At 50.8% G+C, this 7,500-nt stretch overlaps 1 protein-coding gene across 4 annotated transcripts in view; it reads right to left on the reverse strand.

Moving 5' to 3' along the window:
• LOC125954968 (uncharacterized) overlaps positions 1–7,500 on the reverse strand; it is a 30,156-nt gene that overhangs the window by 13,665 nt on the left and 8,991 nt on the right. The gene's annotated exons all lie outside the window — the stretch shown is intronic.

A 7,500-nucleotide genomic window follows, 5' to 3' on the forward strand; every position in this document is an offset into this window, starting at 1 on the left:
AAGCTGGCGTCTGTGGCTGACGCGTGAAGGGCACGAAGGTCATGGCTAAAAGGGTAACCTGCAACCAACGGAAAGCGAATATCTGTGCAACAATGCACACGCGGTGTCAAGTTCACCTCGCAAAGGCCTAACCTAATCTCGGTTGGCTGGCTGGCTGGCTGGCTGGCGCTAACACCGATCGGGCGAGATAAGTGGTGCTTAGCCCGGTGACTACCCAGATACGAGAGCAGCTAAGCTCAACAGCTGGCGTCATGCTGCTGCTGCTACGTTGCTGGCTTACGCGACATGTTTTAGATAAGATGGCAAAGGGCGATAAGTGGTCGGGAATAAAAATAAAACATTTTCCCCCAAAATCTCCAGCCCCCCCTCCAGCAAAAACACATACACAGTGGGAAGCTCACTGCGAATGCTACCGAAAGGAATGGTGCGTGAAGATGTGCTTCCTCTGTTGGACTTAACTATCATCGGCTGGTTGGTTTCGTGTTCGGGAGGGATTTGCACTTTCAATTTCAGCAAAAGGCGAAAGGCACGCTAATGCGATTTGCCATTGTCGATTTCAATTTAGGGATGGCATCGTGCTTCCTGTTCGTCTTTCACTACCACTATGTTGTTACGCAAGCGGACGATGTGTTGGGCTCCCAGCGACATTCCTAAACACAGCGTCGCTTCCCCTTTCTCTGTTAGAGACCTGCATTGGTCTATTTAAAGATCGTTTAGTAAAAAGCGCATTACTCGGCCATCGGTTGAGACATTATTAATTAGCTTGCCACGATGGTTGCTGGTCTGTTAAACCCAGCATGACATTCGTTAGTAGACTATGCGTCTTGGTTTGCAATCACAAATTTCACAAACTTTGCATTCGGCATTCCGCGCCGCATTTGTTTCTTGGGTTTTATCCGCCTTAATCTGCTTCATGCTTATTGCTGCTGAGCCAACCCCTAGGCTAGGCGCTAGCCGTAACTAATTTTCTCCTTTTCCCTGCCGCTGAGGCGACTAAGAACCACCCCGAAGGTCGCGCGCACTATGTTAGCGCACCGTTTAAGGTGGTGTACATTATGCAGCACCTGATTGCCTCATGCGATAGGCAAGGCTAAACCGGCCACCGCCACCACCACCACCACTACCAAACAATCGGTCACGCTCGGGACAAACATGAGGAAAGTTGACCATCATCGTTCATGATGAATGCCTACCGCCTTTGGACATCCTTCATGTGTTGGATCACCTCATGATGGTGATGATGGAACGAAATTCAAATAATGCTTTCAATGGGACAGCGATAGGACGGTCCTTTGTGGCGCTATCGGGCCGAACGATCGAACGCGATTTGACGGGGTGATGCTTACCTAGCACAACTTGGATGATGTGAGCGACTACATAGGAAACGATGGCGGTTAGCAGGTACCAGGCGATCAACGAACAACCGCAGAGAACCATCGTGCTGCTGGTTTGATTTGGTTAACTTACTGCTTAGGAACTAGGTTCTGAATCACAAACACCGCACAACACTACTGGGGCCTACGGGAAGGGCTGGACAATTGATTTTGATGTTCAAACTTATTCTCTTTTCCAATCACCGCTTCACTAACAGAACACTACCGCACCGGAACAGTCCCATCCCGGAAGCGAACCACCACTAGTCGTTCTAGCGATCCGCGGATTATCCGTTTCTCTTGATTCACAATAAGTCACACCAACAGCCCTCCGACCGTCCCCGTTGCGCTCGGCCTCTAATACCTCGGTGACAAGTGCACGAAATGTCGTAGATTCCGGGGAAATTTTTTTTTCCTTTCCTTTGGCGTGACTTAATTAAATTCTCGCTTTATTTTGCCCCACGGAAACGTCTCTGTGGGGCGAGCGACTCCCGCGTTCAAACACAATTGGCGAGAAAATTGCAGAAGCATAAAGAAGAGAATAGATTCGATAGTTCCCTGCTGTCTGCGCTGGAACCGAATGTGTGGGGTACCATCGGGATTGAAAAAGTTTCCAGAACAAGACGCTCCGCCCCACCCACAAGCCCGGAATGCGCCAGCAGCAGTAGCCCCCCCTCCCTCCCCGCGATCCTCATGCTCCATAGAATTTAATCTCAATCCAGACGTGGAAATGTCGAAATAAAAGGGAAAATCTCATAAATAACCCAGGCTTTGCTGCACGGGGAGCCGAAGCATCGCACCTTGGGTCGCGGCCCATCTAATCCACAGATAAGATTAGATTTGATTCAACGCACGCCAGCTGATATGATTGATGTTCCCACTTGACTATTCGCTTCCGATTCGCATTTCGATCCATTTGACGTAGGGTGGGGGCGCAATCCGCCCCAACTAACCGTCTGGCGACAACTGTCCTGACTCATTGGCAGCGCTTTCGATATTATCAGTTACAAGCGAGAGGGGTTCATGGCGCTTAACAGCGCACTGCAGCAAACGAGGTCCACGGAAGTCCATTCGGAAGGATTTGGTAAGAAATAGTGTGAACGTTGTACTATCGGCCACCAAGATAAGCAACATTCTTTCAATTTGGAACCAGGACCCGCATGGCAAGGGGCACCTCAAAGCCAGGAATTCACGCATTGACCTTCGAATCGCGCGCGCTGTAGCTGTTTGGTTTTAGCTCTGTTTGTACTGATAAGGTGGTACCGCACTTTAACACCAGCACACTGCACCGCTAGCCATGCATTGACGCCAGTTGGTCTTTAATGAACCTTGTGGTTCGGACGACCCTTTTCCCAACTCCAATTCGTGGCGTGGTTCGTTGAATTGTAAACCCATTAAGTCATTGCAGCAGTTTCCAACAGGTCCGGAGCATTCCATTGCTGCTCTTCAAAAGTCTCGGCCTTTGATTTATGCTTTGAAGGATGGAGGGTGTAAAGCACCGCAGCTATCTCGCGCACACGCCGCCCGTGGTCATCTCGGCAACTATGAACTTTCCCATAAACGCCGTCTCTTGCCGTGACATCGCCTTTCTTTGCACGGTTGCATGAGTTCTCCTTCGTCCGCCCGGGGGTGTCGTGAAGACGAAGCGGAAGAAGAACTGTTGCTGATTGATCCACATCCACCCCACTGGGACCGTGGATTCGTGAATTTTTCATGAAATTCTGCTGCCAAACCGGCCTGCTGGGCCTGGCTGCCGCCAGGCCGTGCAGAGAGAAAGAACTTAAAAGCCTCTCACGTGCTCCGATGAATAGTAAACGTAGCAGCTCGTTAACTGGCTGGAACACCGCGAGGAAAAGCGCCTCACCAAAAGAAAAGGCCACAAAAAAGCGAGCAGAAAAACTCAAATAGTTATACGCATCTGGCTTCGTCTTCTTCTACGGAGCAAGAAGACGAAATGTATCGCTCCGATTGACCGCGGCGAAAGCATCGCGGTTACGTTGAAAATGAAAGGTTACGAACTCCGTATACGATCACCGTGTCTCACGCTGTAGAAACATAAAACACCGGCGAGAGGGTGTAGCGTTGAAGCCAGACACGCGAGACACCCCGCCCCAGCCCCGGGGGGTTTAGTAGGAAATGAATGCATTCCAGCCGGGGTTTGGGGCCATCGACGGTAGCTGATAAGCGCCGATGATGGCCCTCGTCTGTGGTAGCGAGCGAGGGAGGCGACTCGTGGTTATGACTTATTCATCGATCGAGCATTGATTTGACACGCTTCAATGTTTTTTTCCCCCCTCCGATCCAGCATCTTGTTGTAAAGGTTTCACTTGTGTTGTTCAATACGGAGCAATTTGGAGAAAAGCCACGTAAACCCCGATGCCGACGGATTGCGCACACCCAGAACACACCTGAACTGCACTTCCGACACACCGCAATAATCGAGGTAGCCGAGAGGTAATCGGGGAGGGGCTGAATGCATCCATCGCGGTCACGAGTGGCGGTTATGCCATGCTCGCAACGCGCGCCCGCCGAGCAAATCCATCAAAACAGCAATCAATTGCGATGCCAATTTATGATTTGCGGCGTCGCGGTCATTGCCCAAATCTCACACGGTCCCCACACCGTTCTCGAGAAGGATTTATTGGCCACCGATGTGTCGCACGCGCATTGCTACTGTTGATGCGACTGCGACTGGCATAAATCCTTCGCCTTGCAAGTGGAGCACGCCAAGAGTGTCGGTTGTCCTGCTCGTAAAAGTCCGCCAACTCCGCCGGGTGGAGGGAACTGTGCTGGATTGTGCTGTGACGTGAATCATGAGTCGGCAATGTGTCCGCGATCGATTCCGGTGGTTTGGCGGTGTAATATGAGTAATCATTTTCGGAGTGACTATGACTAATCAAGCGGGCGCCAGCGCCTCCCGTTTGCTGCACTCTCGCTGCGTTGGTCTTATCACGACAATCACATCACAACCCTCGGTTCGCTTAGGTCGTCCGACCGCACTTGATCACTGATCTTATCACGTAGAGGGCACCGCGTCTTCTCTCTGCCGATGCACACACACACACACACACACGCTCACACACAGACCCACTGCACACACCTGGGACGTAAGATTTCAATTTTTCCGTTTTTCGTTTTGATGAAAAAGGGAAATGCTTCTCCGGGTGTTTCGCGTGTTCCGCGATCCGAGCCGATTTGTTCGGTTCTCCGTGCCTGTTCGCGCGTGGTGGCAGGCAGGTGAGTCGTCGCGTCGTCGGGAGCCGCCCGTAATCGTGCGCGCCGCGTTCAGAACTGAGCCGCACCGCGCCAAACGGCTATCGCTGAACCCGCTCTCCACTCACCAGCGGCAACAACAGCGCGCAGCACAGCCCAACAACGACGCACGCACACACAACGCGGACATCGCCGCAGGTGCCAGCCAGCCAGCCAGCGTGTGCGTGTGTTCAACCGTCCGCTCACCTGTTGTGTTTCGCCGGTGGATCCTTCCTCGGCGAAGGCTTAAGCTATAAGCTCTCTCGCGGTTGTCACCGTTGGCGCAATTCTCTCTTTCTCTCTCACGACGCATCGCGACGACCTTAAGAAGGACGTCAGCATCAGTAGCATCAGCAGCATCAGCCGAGGTGTATGTTGAAGTTATGCAAAACGTGTCTTGTGGCTCATCTTTGCCGCCTTTGGCAAACATAACGCATACACACACACGATTAAAAAGGTTAGAGGTTGAGTTCGGTGGGTTGTTTCCCCTTTCCGGACACGTTCCCACCGAGACACGATCGTTTGGTCAGGGGATAGAGATCGACATGAAGAAGATCATTACGCAAGTGGCGAACCGAAAAAGAAAAAAAATGTAAACACACATCACCCATGGGCCGTCGCGCTGCTGATAACGGCCATTGTTAATCCACGTGATGCACGTTACGCGCGGTGTCATCAGAGACATTTCTGCGGACACACCGAGCGCTCTGGGCAGGCTTATCATTGCTATCATTCACGGTTTGAGTGTTTGTGTGTGTGGTTGTATGTAAGGGACGGCAGTGCTTATCAAACCGCAGGCACGATTGTGGCCAAAGACGAAAACAAACGGTTTCCAATGGCGGAGGGCACATCACACCAACATTCCTGTGTCCATCGTTTTATCGATCGATACCAGACGTTCCAATGTTCCAGGTTTCATGTGCGGCACTGATTTAAAGTCGAAATCACCGAAATCTCTTATCAGCGCTCCATTAGCCTTTTGTTTGCTTGAGATTTGAAACTAGTAACACCCGGACTGGTTACTATGATACCCGCAAACCCGGTTGACCACATAGGAAATCCGCCTTCGATAGAAACCTTAACCATGAATTAAAGTTCCCCCGAGGGAGGAACTGGTTTGCTGCTGAGGAGGAGTCAACACGCGCATGGAGAGACTTTTGTTATGTGGTCCCCCCTCCGACAGTCACCAACATCGTTGAGCACACAATCGATCCGTTGATTTGCCGTTTGAAGATTCATCGGCCAAGCCATCGACTCATCAGTCGAGCGTCGATATCGTCGAACTGTCGGGATGCTGCGATGTGACTCACACACGACGACGGTTGGACAGATAATGAGATGCAACGGACGAATGCCGAATACGGAGCTGGTTTTCGACGCAAAAACGACCATTGGATAGAATTCATCCGGAGGGATTTTACGCAAATTACGATGTGTAATGATGATATTCAGAAGAAACTAGTTTGAATAACTCACACGAAAACGCCGAACAAATGCTTTCTCTGCTAAAGTGGGCTACTAATGTACGAACTTGAGGAACGCACTGCACCTTTGGAATTTAGTTCACCAACGAAAATCCTGATTGTATTTCGAAAAAAAAGTCTTGTTTGAGGATTCGCCTGAATAGCGGACGTGAACTAGATGTGAATCAAACTGAAACAATCAACACGCGCACGACGCGATAGATACGGATTGACACATACTCCATGTCTACTGTGATGATTCGGTAACTAACCATCACTAATGGTTACTCGATACCTTTAGCTCGCAGCTTTAGCAACCACTACACCAGGCTTTAACACTCGCTACACGCCACAAGCGCATCAGGCGAAGCCCAATTTAATCCCCTTTCACTATCCATCCATCAGAGAGGATAGCGCCGACGACCTGTCACGACACAATGTTGACCGGTTAACGTGACACGATGCGACACATGCACCGCCGCGTCGTGCCTAGCTCCTAGCCGTCGTGTAATGATGAATTGTACCATGCGAAAAGCTACTCCAGCGCACGCCAGACGATAACGGCGATAGCGGGGGCCCTGCTACGGGCAATTTCGGTTTCTACGCTTCTTCCGGCCGTGCGCGAGGATTGGCACGATCACGGCTGTGATGCATAACCCAATTTGTTACACTTTGTTGCACGTTTGCACGAATCTACGCTTTTCCGGATGTGGGCCCCCCTTTTTTTTGGACCACACTTTTCCCGGAGAAACACTTTTCTTTCGGTGACCGGAAGTTGACACATTTTTCGGAAGGAAAATTTATGATCTCGGTTTACGTCGAAGGGAGATGGCCGGAAGTGAGAGGAATGTAATGGTACGCGTGTCGGGAGAAAGGTCAAGTCCGGTCCAGGGTCGAGCGAAAAGTGCACACGGCACTGAACGAGCGCCCGAGCGCCCCTGTTGTTCGTCCGAGGTCAGAGGGCATATAAAGTAATCAGCCAGCCAGCCAGCCAGCCAGCCACCCAACCAACCAACCAAGGTCCAAGCTGCTGCCTGTACTTTAACGTGTGTGTGTGTGTATGAGCTGCAACGTACAATACAGACGGGGTTGTGTTTAAACTTATCCGAGGGGTCGCTATCAAAGAAACGTTAACGTGCTGTTTGAAGGTGGTGCTACGAGCAAAAACTACAGGAAATAGAAAAGAAAAAGATGCACGAGAAGGAGCTAGAACTGACTAGACTAGTAACACAGTAAAGACGTGCAGGTGGTGCGAATTGTAAAGAAACTCATTAGCGATATCTCCCGGGCAAATCGATAATGCAGGTAGCATGCGAAGGTGTTGTGTGTGTGTGTGTGTGTGTGTGTGTGTGTTTGGGGGTGGATAGTGGAAAGTGAACACAGCGAAGGCCGATACAGAATGCAGCATCATC

This window comes from Anopheles darlingi, chromosome 3 (assembly GCF_943734745.1).
Source record: "Anopheles darlingi chromosome 3, idAnoDarlMG_H_01, whole genome shotgun sequence".
In the NCBI taxonomy this organism is placed as follows: Eukaryota; Metazoa; Arthropoda; class Insecta; order Diptera; family Culicidae; genus Anopheles; species Anopheles darlingi.